Genomic DNA, 17,038 nt, shown 5'->3' on the forward strand with positions numbered 1-17,038 from the left:
AGAAACGATAAAAGTGAGTCACAGAGTTCCAGTACAAATAAAGTCGAATGGGATGGAACTGGAATACAGTCCTTGCTCTTTCCCTTATGCCTGTCTACTAGCTCTCTGATGAGAATCTTTTCTAAAACCACAGAAACTTGAGAGTCCAAAGGATAGCTAGCCACTCCACATGTGTAATATTAAAGTCAATTCACATCTTCCAATGTGAATCCTTACGTTTAGAAATGATTTAATAGCTTGCTATACATTAGCTCATTTGACACGACTGATTAGTTGAGTTAGACTACATCATTCCTAAGCTTTCTTCAACCGCAGGTCAATGATCCTTCCCACTCGTAAAGAGGAAGCTGAGTTGTGTAGTATTTTAGTGGCTTATTAGAGTTGGTAAATGGCAGCAGCATCCAGACTTCTCGCCTTACAACTTCAAACAACTGACTCACTTGCCATTCAATAAGCCAGAGATTTAACCTGTTAAACCATATTTTAACAGCCATTATATTTTCACTGAGTTGAGTTCTCCCCAAACAGTCCCAGTTCCACCGAATGACATGGTTTCAATTTTTATAAATAATGAAACAAAATGACAGCTTAAAAGATTGTTCATCAAAAATAGTAACTCATCATTAAAAAAATATCCAAAACCTAGAGATATGATCAATAACAACAGTAATGTTTTTCCTTCCTCCAAGGACTGCTAGTCTTCATATTTTTATTTGTATTTTCAAAACAAGAAAGTCTGATGTATGACTCTTTGAGAAACTCTAAAGCAAGCTATAAAAATACAATGATATTAATTGAGGTAGCTTGGTAGGTAAGTATATCAGGCATCAAACTCTACAATAAAACAACGGCATGGAGCAACAAATCATAGTCCTAAAAACGATTTTTTTTTCTGTTTTCTATTTGATTGACAAAGGTGTATTCTTCAGAGAATACTATTCAGTAACTACACTATTGTTCTTTTCAATACTTTAAAGACTTTTAAAGTTACTTTTCTAGAGAGTGTACTCCAAATTTGGGAACACAAATGCCAGGGATGCACAAAACTATACACATGCATGGGAAGAAAATAGTCAAGAAAAAGAACTAAATGTTGTTAGTACCAATATACAGATTGACATGTTTAATTCATAAATATATACCTACAAAAACAAAACTAGCTGGTGTTTGAAGTTTGGGCACTACTGATCTTGAAGTGCTAGAACCAGAGGCACTCGAACAGCAGAGCTAGAAGTGACCTTTCTAGTCCCCACTTCCCCGCTTTTTTTTTTAAAAGAGATGATAGGGAAACTAAGATATAGGAAAATAGAAAAATAAACTGCTATTTTTCAGAGTGTTCTAACCAACCAGATGTATGAGAACTAATATAAGAATCTCGATCTCTAATTATAATCCAGTACTTACCAGAGCACTTTTCAATTCCATCTTCTCTACCAGTCAAATTAACAGTTTTTGAATACCCATCAGAAAGCACTTTTGGATACAAAGATGAAGATATAGTCCACGCTTTCAAAAAATTTGCAGTCTACAGGAATTTTTAACAAATATACCTTTATATTTGGAAATTAAAATTTTGACTAGTTAGGTTTAATGTTAGAAATTTGTCATAGAATCATATACATTTGTACCAAGTGAAAGATTGATGTTCAACTTAATGTATTTTTTAAACAATGATTTTTTTTTCATGTTTTAAAAATAGGTAATAAATTTGCAAAATTAAAAACAGATAACTACAAAATGTTATACAATGAAGTCTCTCACTGCTCCTAGCCCCTCTTCCAGGAGCAACTACCGTTGCCAATTTCTTGTGTATTATTCCAGATAGATAGTCTCTCTGCATTGATATATATGTATATATGTCTGTTTCAAATATCTCCTTTCCCCCTACACAATTCTGAATACTGTTCTGTATCTTGCTTATATATTTTGGAGATTGTTCCATATTTGTACAATGAATATTTGATTCTTTTAATAGCTACATAGAACTCCATTCTACGGCTATGTCATAATTGACTTAGCCAGTCTTCAACTGACAAACTTTTGGGCTATTCCAATCTTTTGCTTAAAAATATCAATGTATTGAATATTCTTATGTGTGTCTCTTTAAGTATATGTGCAAGTACATCTTCAGGACTTATGTCTAGGATTGGCATGGCTGGGTCAACGGGTGCTTTAAAAATTTTGATAGATATTACCGAAATTCCCTTCACAGACTGTGTACATTTTTACACTCTGACCAATGATATATGAAAATGTCTTCCCTCAAACTCTTATAACAATGTATAATAAAATTTAGGGAAGCTTAAAAAACTGTATGCCCTGGCTTAATTTGCATTTCTCTTCTCAGTACTTATTTTCATATCTTGAAGCCATTTGTATTTCCTTTTCTGTGTTGCCAGTTGAGACGATGACTTCTCTCGTATTGCCAGGCAGTTAAGAATTAAGCCTGTGTTCTGTGTGATTAATCCACAGGGGTGGGATTAATCCAATCCCACCTCTCCCCACCCTGCCTAGCTTATTTGTTGTTTGTATCTGCTTACAGTGAGTTTGTCATGAATCCATTTTAAATTTTATATCATCAAATTTATCAGTCTTTTATTTCATGGCTTCTCTGTTTTACATCATGATTAAAAAGCTTAAGGAGCAGCATTTGAATCATCTGATAAAGTGGCTTTATATGTCCATATCCAGGATTCTAATGAAAGCCCAGCAATAGTGTATCCAGTGGTACTCTTGAGAGTAAAGAATTGGGGAAAATAATGTAAGGACCCAGGTTCCAGTTCTGACAATATTAATAAGCAGCCTTATGACCTTGGACATGTAACCTTAGCCTCCTTCAGCCTCACTTTCCTCATCTGTAGAAAAACAAAAGTAAATGACATCTTCCCTGCTTACATGTTTCTGATGATCTAATTAGAGTCAGTTAACATGCTTTAATAAGCATATGGAGCTATAAACAAATGCAAACGCACATACTTTGGTGAAAGGGGGAAGAAGCTGGAGAGAGGTACTTATCCGAAGTAAGTCCCCTTCTAACTCTATCTCTACCATCCAGGAACCCAGATGGCAAGTGAGGCTGAATAAGGCCAAAGGGTGCCTGCAATGATTATGGCAGACAGCTCAGCCTATTTTCAATACTCCAGTAATTTCACTCACCCTAAGACAAAGCCCCTCTCCACCATCTGAATGAAAGTTTATAGAATATGTGCATTTGGAAAGTATCAAAGATAAAAATCATTTGTGAGTTATGAAAATCCAAACAATCATCATCTGTGATTTAAAGTAATGATACTGATAATTCTAACAAAAATAATTTTTAATATATACAACTTATAATTTAAACTTGTTTTACTTATTACTGGAGATATGTGATAGTTCATTTCTGTCATACAGACAATAAACTTAAGGTGAGCCACACTGCAGGAAACAAATTTTAGTGTGATCAAGACAGGTCTGAAAATACCATTTGTAGAGCAGTTGCTATATGCCAGGTCCTATGCTAAAAGCCTTTTTTACATTACCTGATTAAGTTCTAACAATCATCCACTGAGGCTCAAAGAAGTAAAATGACTGACCCAAGGTCACACAACTAAGTGAGTCTTCAGGGCCTATGATCTATTTACACTATCCTGCACACTGACTCTTGGTTTGTGATTCTGTCATGATTCTCCCTTCGTGTTAATATCCATTTATCTATTTCTTTAGAATACTTAACATACGCCACATGTCTGGCCTACGACCATAACCTTATCCAGGAGACCTATATGTTTAGAGCATGACTTTTCTTTATGTTTAACTAAAGAGGGGGCTGCCAGTCATACTTTTAATTTCTCAGTGTGAAAAAAGAAAAAAACGTTAGGGCAGAGACTGACATGAGAGCTACCATAAAACTATTCTTTAGGTTAAGGGTTTCAGGGAACACAGTTTATCTTTTCAAAGAGAGAAAGAACTCAGTTGTATGCATGGATAAACAATTCTGATATAGGATTTGGAATTTGAAGAGTTGCTATAATGTCGCTGAAACCATCGAATTTGAACTTAATGCCAGTGGGTGACTGGTTTATTTTCCTTTGGAAATAATTAACTGAATTAATTACTGTTAATTCAGTAAAAAGTTTACTGAATAGTTGTAACTCAGCACTGTCTTTGACCCTGATCTCTCTACAAATCTGACCAAATATCATGATATGGTTGTCAGTTTGCAAAACTAGAGCAGAGAACCTTCCTGAAGTAGACAAGTGTATTCCCATGTTTTGGATGTAATAAGAAGTTATAAAAATGAAGTCATTGGTCTACTGGACCCTAAATGTGATGGTTCTTAGGTTCTAGGAGGCCAGTATAGAGGACCATGCCACAGAGCAAAATGTTTCACTTCTATACGGAGCTGGCATGTGTTCATCAGCAAGGTCCGCTGTTAAGTAAAGTTAAATCCTTAACCAGTACCTACCTAATATGTTAGGAATATAAAAGACTGTGATGGTATCTGTCTTCAAGGGTTTTGCAGCTTGGTAAGGAGACAGTGGGGAAAAAGTATTCATAAGTTACCAGAATTAAAAGCAGTAAAAAAAGGAGTAGCTAAGGGCAAAGGGATTACAGAGAAGGGAAAGATGAATCCCCGAAGTGGGGAGATGAGGGGGAAAAACATTTGAAATAGGTCTTTAGGGATGAGGATTTTAGGAAAGTGGGACAGAGGGAGACTTTAGAGCCTGAGTTCTGATCCTGAATCAAATCACTCACCGCTGAGTGTACATTCCTTAGCCTCTAAGCTTCAATTTAACTGGATAGTGAAGATAGAATACCACCATCTTAAGGGTAATGTGATTATTAAAGGAGTTGATGTAGATAAAGCACCTGGCATAGAGAATGCATGTAATGTGCCCAGCTGGACACATAGTAAGGAGTCAATAAATGTTAGTACTAATAACAAAAATCAAAATAAAAAATTACATGTGTGGGAATAAAGTATGGCAGATATGTGTATGATTTGTTTCTACAATGTTCACCATACTAGTTTGTTCCTATAATTTGTATAGTCAGATAATAATATGACAGTTTAATTTTGAATCTCTGGGCTTAAAGGGGATCAAACGTAAAAAAGCCATACAATGTAGCCAGGTAAACATGGTCCACTAGTGAACCATGAGGTCTAACACGACCAAATAGGTCCTTTCTCTTGTTGGCAAACTCTCTAAGAGTTAGGTTGTACAAGTTTTTTGGTTTTTTTAAAAGACTTAATTTATCTCAAGAGTAAAATTTCCGTTTGGTAAGATATGGATGAATTTAAAGGCTTTGACAGATTGTTAAGGGGGAGATTTTAAGTCAGCCATTTTTTTCTGACTTGCTTTTGATTATTTGATGTGGTTACTGGAGGAGCAGAAGAACCTGGTGGTTAAGAGCAAGACTTGGAAATCTGAGAGTCTCGGATTAGAGTCCTAGATTTGCAATTTTACTGCAACCAATTTTAGGAAAATTACTTTTTCAATAAAAGATTAGCACGTATACAGATTGCCAACAAACACATGAAAGGATGCTCAACATCACTAATCATTAGAGAAATGCAAATCAAAGCTACAATGAGATATCACCTCACACCAGTCAGAATGGCCATCATCAAAAAATCTACAAACAATAAATGCTGGAGAGGGTGTGGAGAAAAGGGAACCCTCCTACACTGTTGGTGGGAATGTAAACTGATACAGCCACTATGGAGAACAGTATGGAGTTCCTTAAAAAACTAAAAACAGAACTACCACATGACCCAGCAATCCCACTACTGGGCATATATACCCTGAGAAAACCATAATTCAAAAAGGGTCATGTACCACAATGTTCATTGCAGCACTATTTACAATAGCCAGGACATGGAAGCAACCTAAGTGTCCATGGACAGATGAATGGATAAAGAAGATGTGGCACATATATACAATGGAATATTACTCAGCCATTTCTAGTGAGTTATTTCTAGTGAGGTGGATGGACCTAGAGTCTGTCATATAGAGTGAAGTAAGTCAGAAAGAGAAAAAGAAATATTATATGCTATCACGTATATATGGAATCTAAAAAAAAAAAAGAAGAACCTAGGGGCAAGACAGGTATAAAGATGCAGATGTAGAGAATGGCCTTGAGGACACAGGGAGGGGGAAGGGTAAAGCTGGGACAAAGCGAGAGAGTGGCATGGACATATATACACTACCAAATGTAAAATAGATAGCTAGTAGGAAGCAGCAGCATAGCACAGGCAGATGGGCTTGGTGCTTTGTGACCACCTAGAGGGGTGAGATAGGGTGGGTGGGAGGGAGACGCAAGAGGGAGACGATATGGGGATATATGTATATGTATAGCTGATTCACTTTGTTGAAAAGCAGAAACTAACACACCATTGTAAAGCAATTATACTCCAATAAAGATGTTAAAAAAAAAAGAAAGATTAACACATGGTGCATAGTATGTGCTTAATTAGTAAGTGCTATCATGATTATCAGAGAGCAAACCATGGTAATCAAGAATTCAAAAGAAAACATTTAGAATTGAATCATTTCTACTGAGAAATGAGATAATCTACCTGATTTTTAGTTGAATGGAATGAAGGAGATTGCAGTCAGATCAAAGGTACAAAACAAATTCTCTCCAGGAATCAATGAACAGTTTGCATTGCTACGTGACTTAGAAATGATTCTTGGCCTTGTAGGGATCCCTGAATTTCTTAGTGAACTTGTATATTAAATTAGTACAACACAACTGTGCCTAAAGCAGTACTGTATTCAAATATTCAGTAACTACATGTGATTCACATACCTTTATAAAAATAAAATAGAAAACTTCAGTACTAAATTAACATGAAAGTAAAAGCAATTAGCAAGTTGTTTATCTAAAATAATGCCAACTAACTGTAAAAGATCGCCGAACCTGGCATGACTTAAAACAAATGTTTTTGAACCCTGTTCCCATAGGCCTTCTCAGGAACTTATCAATGATCATCATCAATGATTCCGACCCTCTTTTTTTTTTTTTTTAAATATACCATCTGTGGCAGATTAATTCCATTAATAGCCTCAGTTCTTCACCCATCACTATATGCACTCTCTCTGCCCTGTCATTTTACCATGTCCTCTCATTCTGCCTCACCTATGTGATTTGCTCTAGCTAATGGGATATTAGCAAATATGATGCAAGCTGAAGTTGAGAAATTGGGCATTTATGCTCACTTTTACACCTCTGCTTTTGCCCTGAGAACATGCCTGGGCTGGTTTACTGGATGGCTATGAGAGACTCAGGGGGAAGCTGCTATGGAGCAGGGCGAAGCTATCCACTTGACAGCCAGCTAACCCCAAAACACTCCACGGAGCCCAGCCAATATCCAAAGAACCTCCAGGCTTATTTTCAAATCACTGATTCATGAGTGAAATAAATGCTTATTTACTTTAAGCTAACGAGTTTTGGGGTGGTGTGTAATGTAGCATTGCTGTGGCAATAGATAAATAATAGACCATCTCTTCTCAACTGGATCCTCACCATGATGTTTAAACAAGTGCGAGGTCTCTCATTCCTTAAAAAACAAGGCTTCACTCAATCTTTTACCTTCCTGAGGTTAATATTTTTAGAGTTAGATTACTTTAATGAATTGTCCTATACTTGCTCCCACCATTTTCGATACCTCTCATTCTTTAACCTACTCCAATCTAGCTTCCAGGGACAGCACTCCATGAGGACAGCACTAAAGTCACCAATGAAATGATAAGTCTAATGAACGATCTTTAGTTTTCAACTTTTTTGCCTTCCTAACAATGTTGATTCAACACTGTTGCCCATTTCTTCTGCTATGGACTGGATTGTGTCGGGCCCCTCTCTCCCCCATGCCCCTCCCGTCTCCCTGCCTCAGATTTATATATTAAGAGATATAGGGCTTTTAGGAAATAATTAAGGTGAAATGAGGTCACAGGGCAGGGCCATAATCCAATAGGATTGATGTCCCTATAAGACGAGAAGGAGATACCAGAGAACAGGAAAATGGCCTGCAAGCCAGGAAGAGAGCTCTCATCGGCAACACAGAACCCTCCAGATCTTGGACTTCCCAGCCTCCAGAACTGTGAGGCAATAAATTTCTGTTGTTTAAGTCACGCAGTCCATGTTATTTTGTTATGGCAGCCTGAGCAGAGTAAGATACACTCTTTCTTGAGACTCACTTTTTTTTGGCTTTTGAGACAAAAAACAATACTGGCTTTCCTCTGCCTCTTCCTGTCACTGCAAGGCATCCCACTCTACCTGCAGAATACATATTGGCATTTCTCAAGGTTGAGTCCCAGGCTTTCTTTTCTTCTTCTCCTATACTCTCCCTTAGCTCTCATCCATACTCAGTTTCAGTCATGAATGATATCCTAGATATCTCAATTTTCCTGAGTACTCAACCTAAAGCAGCTCTCCCTAAAAACTCCTTATGTCATTTAATTTCATTAACACAGAATTTACCAGTGCCTTCTGTTTTCTATTTTATTTTTCCCCCCTCCCAAAAAAATACAAGCTTGATGACAGTAGAAACCCCTGCTGGTCTTATTCAGTATATTATTTTCAGCACCTAGCATACAGAAACTGGATAAATATTTGTTAAAAAAATAAATCTGGGATATTTGTTTCTGGCCATGATGAAGTAACAAAATGAATTTGCCCTCTCACTTTAAACAACTTAAAAAAACCCCACAAAATATATGAAATAATGTTTTAAAGATAATGGACAACAGGAAGTACAGCATGACAATGATTCCTGACAAAAGGGAAGCAAAAGGTGGTAAGACCTAAAATTTTCTCTGGCTTACTGCTTGGGGAGTTTCCAGGCTGCAATATAGGGGGAACCCAAATAGAGCTTGGAAATCTTCCTGAGAAAGGAAGACAGAGTTTGGAGGTGAAGGAGTCCCAGGTGACTAGAATGTGTGGAGCAGAATACAGGATAGAGAGCTGCAGAGAGAGCTAGTTCCAGAGCTCCTCGCAAGTCTGTAGATAAATACTGATCAGTACATTAATGCTTCCCACGGCTGTGAGAAAGACCACTGAAAACGACCAGCTGGAAAATACCTAGAGGCCATGCAGGACTGGATATGATTGGTGTTCCCACCAAAAAGAACGGAAAGACCTCCTAGCCCCTGGGGCATTAAGTAGAGTCCTCAGACAGGTGTTGGTACTACCTGACTAGTGGGGTAAAATTAGCCACTGAGAGGACGTGAACATGGTTTTTGAGAACGTGCATGGTCTATCCTTCCACTTGCTCCTCAATCTTCACCACACCTGACATCATGCTCCTCCTTTCCGTCTTGACTCAAGACACACCAGTCATGTCTTATCCCTCTTACCCACCAGGAATACCATGCCTCATACTTTTTTCACATTCAGTTCTTCCTGGAAGATCACTGCTCCCCTCCCCATTCTCTGCCACTTGGCCTAGTTGGTTCCTACTCAGTCTTCCTACTCACTCTCACTCAGCTCAATGGTCATTTCCTCAGAAGTCTTCCTTCACTTCTCTAACTTGATAAGATCTCCCTATAAGGAATTCTCATAGTACCACCTACGAATTAAGAAGTTGTAAGATTTGTGTAACTGTTTTTTCAATGTCTGCCTCTCCAAACAAACTTGACCATGAATGGAGTGACATCTGGTTTTGTCCCCCCATCATATTCCATATGTCTAGCATACTGCCTGGCACACAGGAGACAAACCTTTTTGAAAGAATTAATGGGGTCTATAGATACTGGCTTTAAAATCTAGCCTTCCGTATGTTTATATAACACAGAGGCAAAGAAGCAACCAAATGAATTTTCCAGGTTGCCTAGAACTGGAATTGAGCGGGAGAAAAAAGAAGCCAAGGTCTTGCTTAAAATTAAACAAAAACAAGGAAGAAAAAAACCTGGCAGGATGAAATCATTCACACACCTACTCTGCCTTTTATTTTTCTGTAATTAAACAAAAGGTGAACTCAGTAGGCTTTATATTATGATAATCACAGGATACTCAGCTCCACTACAAAGAAAACTATTTACTGCCCAGGAAAAATGAGGAGAAAAACATGGTAGCCATGAAAGCTGAATTAAAAATTTTGAATTACTAAGTGAAGAAATAGAGAAGGAAAAAAGGGGTAGAAAAGGGGAGAAGAGAACACTTGAGGAAGGACTTCAAGGTGTGAAGCACTGAAATCAATCTCTTTCCAACAGGTGGTAGCAGCTGGTTAAGGAAGAGAAGGGTGACCCTTGAACTTACCTTAGATAGACAAAGCAGGTCTGGAGGCTGCTGGGAGAGAATAAAGGTTTACAAAACAGAATAAAACTGGCATTGATGCTCCCCCAGCACCACTGTGCTGGATAAAGACAGGTCTTGTTCCATAGAGAAAAACAAAATAACACAGCTACACGTCAGAAATGTATTGTGTGTGAGGTGGGAGTGGACAACAGGGAGCGAGTATGGATGGGTGTTGGGAATTAACTGGATATAATAATCTTAATTTACTAAAAAAATACAATAATTTTTTTTCTAGTCACACTTTATTAAAATTCTACTGATATTACCAGGGGTCAGCAAACTTTTTCTGCAAAGGGCCAGATAATTACTATATTAGGCTTTGTGGGCTTTATAATCTCTGTTGTAACTACTCAATTCAGCTTCTGTGGCATAAAAACAGCAATAGACAAACACATAAGTGAATGAGCATGGCAGTGTTCCAATAAAACTACTTACAGACGCCCCAAGTTAGAAAGTTAATTTTGTTTGAAAATAGTGCTGTACTCCACATCCATTAAAAGGGAGAATCAGGGCTTCCCTGGTGGTGCAGTGGTTGAGAGTGCCTGCCGATGCAGGGTCGCCTGGACTCAGGTCCGTGCCCCGGTCTGGGAAGATCCCACATGCCTCGCAGAGGCTGGGCCCGTGAGCCATGACCACTGAGCCTGCGCATCCGGAGCTTGTGCTCCACAACGGAAGAGGCCACAGCAGTGAGAGGCCCGCGTACCGCAAAAAAAAAAAAAAGGGAGAATCAAACAAATTATCTTTCTTTAACTTATACTAATTATGTTGCCAAAGTGAAAAAACAACTTGAAATATTTTTTGATAAGTTCCCTGAGTTCCTTTGTAACTCTAGTATCTAACAATGCATGGTAGATCAAAAGAAAAATATACAATATTTGTTGAATAAATTGAATAGTTTTCCATGAAAGATATGGGGCAATTAGTAAAGCAGAATGTCCGTAACAGTTGACAAAGCAATGGTATATAAGATATGCAATAACAATTCTAAGACAAAAAATCAAGACAAGGAATTACTAAAGTAGCTGTTTCATATTTTAACATAGTATTATGGCAATAATACTATATTAAAACTCTTTAAAACCTAACATTCTTCTCTTTACTCAGTTCCTATGAAAATTATAATGATGGGAAAATAACCAATTGTAAACAGAATGGATTTTTATTAACATTTTTTGATTTCATTAGAATACTTTAAATTATTGGGTCACAGTTTTAATATTTTTACTGATGGAACTGGCAAGTAAAATGGTAATATGAAGCCCATGTAATAAAGAATAGGTCAATGTATTTATTATTTCTTACATTAAAATATCTGTCTTTGTTTCATCCAGTTCTGACCAAATTAAGTGTGGATAAATTAAGACTTGAGACACTGATCTCGTATGTTTTCCTAAACTCGTAGGATACTTTCTCATGGTCTGTAATACAGAGAGGAAAGCCACCTGAACTGACTGCTACCACAGCTCTTCCTTTCTTAACTCATTATGAAATAAAATCTAATATACAAAAATGAAACTTATTCTACGAAATAGGCTGATCCACCATGCACTGTTAGACATGAGAGTTACAAAGGAACTCAGAGAACTTATCAAAAAATATTTCAAGTTGTTTTTTCACTTTGGCAACATAATTAGTATAAGCTGAAGAAAGATAATTTGTTTGATTCTCCCTATTAATGGATATGGAGTACAGCACTATTTTCAAACAAAATTAACTTTCTAACTTGGGGCATCTGTAAGCAGTTTTATTGGAACATTGCCATGCTCATTCACTTACGTGTTTGTCTATTGCTATTTTTATGCCACAGAAGCTGAATTGAGTAGTTGCAACAGAGATTATAAAGCCCACAAAGCCTAAAATATTAATTATGTGTCTTCTCTCAATGGTGAATCTTAGTAAAGCACTTACAATTTAATTTTGATTACTCTAACAATTTACGTACAACAAGAACAAATCTAGTACATAGATTAACTTACAGTTTTACAGTCATTGCTTTCTTTCTGGGAACATCACAGTAAGTACAGAGAAAGCCTAGCAGGAAACTATGTAGAGCAGTGCTTCCTAATTATGTTGCCCAAACTGTGTTCTGTGGGATATAAAATTTGGAGAATGCAGTTTAACATGCTAATGGGGCACTGCGACTCAATAAGCGCAGGAAAGAGAAGGCAGCATTTCCCAACGTTATTAGACCACAGAACGCTCTGCACACAGAACATCTTGGTGGACGAGCATTTCCTGGAATACACCTTTGGAATGCTTGCATAGCAAACTACATTAAGGTGACTAAATCATCTGGAAACGTTTTTCTATCAGAATGAAATTCAGAAAATCATCTACTCTATGTTTCACAGTTTTTCCATTAGAAGATAATTATGATGCTGAGTAACGGCACATGAAGTAACTCTAATTCTAAATTTTCTTTTTAAATGCTAAAGGATACTCTGTGCCGAGGGTTGCCTCAACCATACAAATTTAAAAGAATATCTTGAGTTAGGATTCAAAAAAAATATGGTAAAATGTTCATTAGCAGGACCAGAGAAGTATGCACGGTTAGTATCAGTTTTAGGTAGTTAAAGGAGTAATCACCCATCAGTTATATACCTGAGTGAAAACCAGAATTCTGAATGGAAAGAATATATATATATATATATATATTCAGTCGGTTTTGAGGCTAGACCACAAAACAGGAGAAGCTGACAAACTGAACTTTTTCCAATCCAATCGAAAGTGTCAACTTGAGTTCTGAATTTTTACGGGAAAATTTAACGTTTTAGGCAAATAGTAGCTTTAAGTACACATTAGGTTATTCTAGTTTGAAATTTCCTCAGAGGTGTCCAAAGTCCATTTATTACATCCAGATATGTATCAATTAGGAAAAGGCACACCTTTGCTTTAGGAATTCAAGACACTGACATTGAAGAGGTCTATATTATTTTCAATAGTCACACACAATTTTAGGTCATTATCACCTCCGAAACCATCTCTTAGAATTGGCCCTTCACACACCCCATTCTGCCCTCCCCTCAAATCTACACTGTGTGCAGCTATTAGAAAAAGACTCCTTAGAATTACACTTTGATCACATAGTTTATCACAATTCACAGAATAAATTCTTGGTTTGATCTCTTTTCTTCCTGTTACACCCACTTGGTGAACCTAATTACTCTTAAGTATAAGGGCCCACCTTTCTCCAAGCTTACATGGTGGCAACTGAGATAAAATCACAAAGCTGTTCAATCCTGTTATTTCCCGAGACAGTATTTCAAACATTATCCACAGAGCTCAATGCCCACCATGCTACTCTTAGATTACCTCTTGATTCATAGAAAACAGACTCTACTATCCTCAATACTCTGCCCATGAACTGCTTTGCATCCTCATATATTATCCCCACTATCTTCACGTTTTAAGAGAGAAATGGCTCTTCTGGCCAAAACCAATCTCTCTAATGATACCCCAAGATATCCCATAATGAAGTCAGGGGCTTCACTCCATTTCTCCTACTTGCCATCTCATTTTTCTATCTTCAATCTTTTTTTTTCCACTGGCTTCTTCCCATTGGCATCTAAACATCCTTCAACTGGGCTTCCTCTCACTACTTCCCTATTTTCTCTCCAATCGTAGCTATTTACATTTTTCTGTGCTAATTTTCTTCATTTCCTCTTCCTGCATTTAGTCAATCACAACATTTCTGGCTCTATTAGTCCACCAAAACCGCTCTCTCCCAAATCTCTAAAATAACCTCTTGTGCTATGTTCAATGGAACATTTCAAGGCCTAACTGACCTCTTAATAACACTTTACACTGTTGTTTTTTCTCTTCTTAAAACATATTTCGTTTCGCCACGCTCTGCTGGCTCTCCTCTTACCTCCTGACTACTCATCAGTCTCCTTTTGCACATATCTTTTCCTTTCTCCATATCTTTGGGGCTCCGAGACCCTATGTTCTTCATATTTTACACTGAACAGTCTCTTCCACTCTCATGGCTTCAATTATTTGCCCCAAATCTGTATCTCCAGCTCAGACCCCTCTCCTGAGCAAAAAACCCATATTAACTCATTCCTTCCTAAACATCTTTTCTTGGATACCCCACTAGATACCTCAAATTTCTTATGTCTAAAACTGAACACCTTGAGTGTTCTCTTATATCTCAGTGAATATTACAATCACCTACCCAGATGCTGAAGCCGAAAACCTGGATGTTATCCTTTATTCCTCTCTTCTCTAAGACAGGTTGATTCTACTTCATGGATCTCTCTCAAATATATCGATTCTTCCCCATTACTGCCACTATTAGGGCTCAAGATATATTTTTTTTCATCAACTGATGCTGACCTCACAATTTGGGCTATGCTTCCATCAGTAGCTTTATCTTTTGCCATTTTTCCATCTACCCCCTGCCCCATCCTTCATTCCTATTTTGTGTCTCAGCTATATGAACTAAATTAACCAGTGCTCCAGACAAGCCTGCTCTCTTCTGTCACCCAAATTTTCCCCATGCAATTTGCTTCTGCCTGAAATACTCTCTGGACTTCTAGTACTTTGTCATCCTTCAAATTCCAGCTTAAAAGTACAAATCCTTGCCTAATTCTCTGAACCTGGGTTCAATTTCCCTGTGACGTCCTCCTACAGTCAATCTCTCCCATCACAGCACTCATCTTTCTACCAGAATTGCCTATTCACTATCCCCCATGAGATGATAAGCTCCTTGAGAGTACAAACCATGACTTTCACCATTCTACCCTCTTAAACCATATAATATCCCACTTAAAACATAAAATACACTCTATATATTGAATAAATAAGTGATATAGATCTTCTTTTTCTCACTTAGATGGAAAAAGAACTTTTTGAACCTTTTCCGGTGCCTAAGAGCATATTGTAGGCATTCAAAAAGTATTTGTTGAAACAAGAATAGAATAGAATTGCATTTCCTCTTCTTCCTTTCCATGTCTACGGTTGATATATAGCAGTACAAATGTAGTCAAGTATAACTTTTAAAACTTCTGTGTATTAAACTATATATGGACAGTTAATCTTGAAATGTTTAAAAACAAGACATTTGTGGTAGAAGCAAAACTCTTTATCAACAGAAATATTCCATTAATTCATTATATACCTAGAAAAGTCCTGTTGTTAAAAGTCTATCTCAAATTTCCAGTCACTAAGTACTCTATGAAGAAGAAAAACACATATAAAATAATGAATTTTAGTGTCATTTCCAAAAAGGCAAAAAGAAGTATGGAATATCAAGAATAATGAGAAAAAAACAACACCTTAAGAAACATTTAGAAATCGGATAATATAACAAATATTGCTATAAATACAACTTTATAAAAATAATGTCCCTGTTGATTGAATGGAAAAAAAAGAATGTTAAAAAATAAAGAAGGAAAGTTATCAGTAAAAGATAAATAAAACTTTAAGCAGAACAGGAACTACTACTAGTAATTTTTAAAATGAGAAAAGGTGAAAAACAACTCTTAATATGATATTAAAAATTTTTTAAATGTCACAAGGATTTGAAATTAATTTGAAAAGTAATAATTAGGCATCTTCCATTTTATTTTTCTAGGGTGATCTCATATTTATAGTGAGGTGAAGAATCATATTAAAATAAATTTACACTTATACCTTAGAAAGATACAATGGTTAAGAAGCTGGAAGGAACAAAATACAGTTCTGTTGAAAAATGACAATGTAAACTAGCTTTAGTATGAAATGAGGATGGTATAAAGAATTAAAAATGAAACACTACACTTTATTCTCCATTCATGGCAGTCTTTTAAAAATATGTGTGAATATTTTTAGGTGAATTATAAGTTCTTTTAAAAAAATAACTATCAGATTTCTTCCCTCTTTTTCCCTGATATACTATTTGTTATAATATTATTTTTAGTTATCCTTAGGGCAAGAAACAAAGGGCATTACTTTTAGATTTGACTCATCTTTCATAATGGAGACTCTAATTTGACCACCTTTAAAATTTTAATCACTGAATGTTAGATAGTTAAAATTTTAAAATCACTGCATGTTAGATATACTGAAATAGGTATTATAAAGTTATTCAGTTAAGTAATTGAATTTTGGGGGTCATAATAATCTTCTAACCTATTAAAACTTGAGTTTAATTACTGACTTTAATATTTTAATTTAGGACCTGAGAGTGTTTTTTTAGCTTTTAAAAAAGTTTTTTAAAAAGGTAACAAAAATAAAGCTGCCAATACCTTCTGGACCCCACAAAAGCCTCCCCTAAAATACACAATGTAACAATGCAACCATATGATAAAATATCCTTAAATTTCCAAATGTAACCTGGCACTCTTTCACGTCAGGGAAGTAATCAACAAGCACTACCACACTCTCACTTATCCTAAATTGTCTAGCACCTATCAATAGGCAGAGCTTGAACTCACTATGATGGCAACTACAGTGTTTACACCCAATTTTTGCTAGGTTCTAGGGGTAACAGTCTCCCTGAGGCACAAATGCCAGGTCAGTATAACTGAGTAAAGCCCATGATTACTTGCTGAAGTCATTTCAGTTTGCATTCTGAATTTAGCATTACCTTAAAATTACCTGTATACGACTTTCTCCCTTGCTAGGCTACGGATCATCTCCGTAAAGAAATCCTTTATATACATGGAATCTAGTTCAATGTCAGATATGAAAAAACTATTCAACAAGTTGCTGATTTATTGGGAAAAAAAATCTTTTTCCTTGATACTCTTTAAATAATAAAATCCTAAAGTGGTTC

The 17,038-nt window shown here is 36.4% G+C and overlaps 1 protein-coding gene across 3 annotated transcripts in view; it reads right to left on the bottom strand.

The window, feature by feature from the left end:
* The window catches only part of LCORL (ligand dependent nuclear receptor corepressor like), a 171,031-nt gene that overhangs the window by 5,382 nt on the left and 148,611 nt on the right, over positions 1-17,038 (bottom strand). The window lies entirely within an intron of this gene.

Source organism: Globicephala melas, chromosome 5 (assembly GCF_963455315.2).
Source record: "Globicephala melas chromosome 5, mGloMel1.2, whole genome shotgun sequence".
Taxonomy (NCBI): Eukaryota; Metazoa; Chordata; class Mammalia; order Artiodactyla; family Delphinidae; genus Globicephala; species Globicephala melas.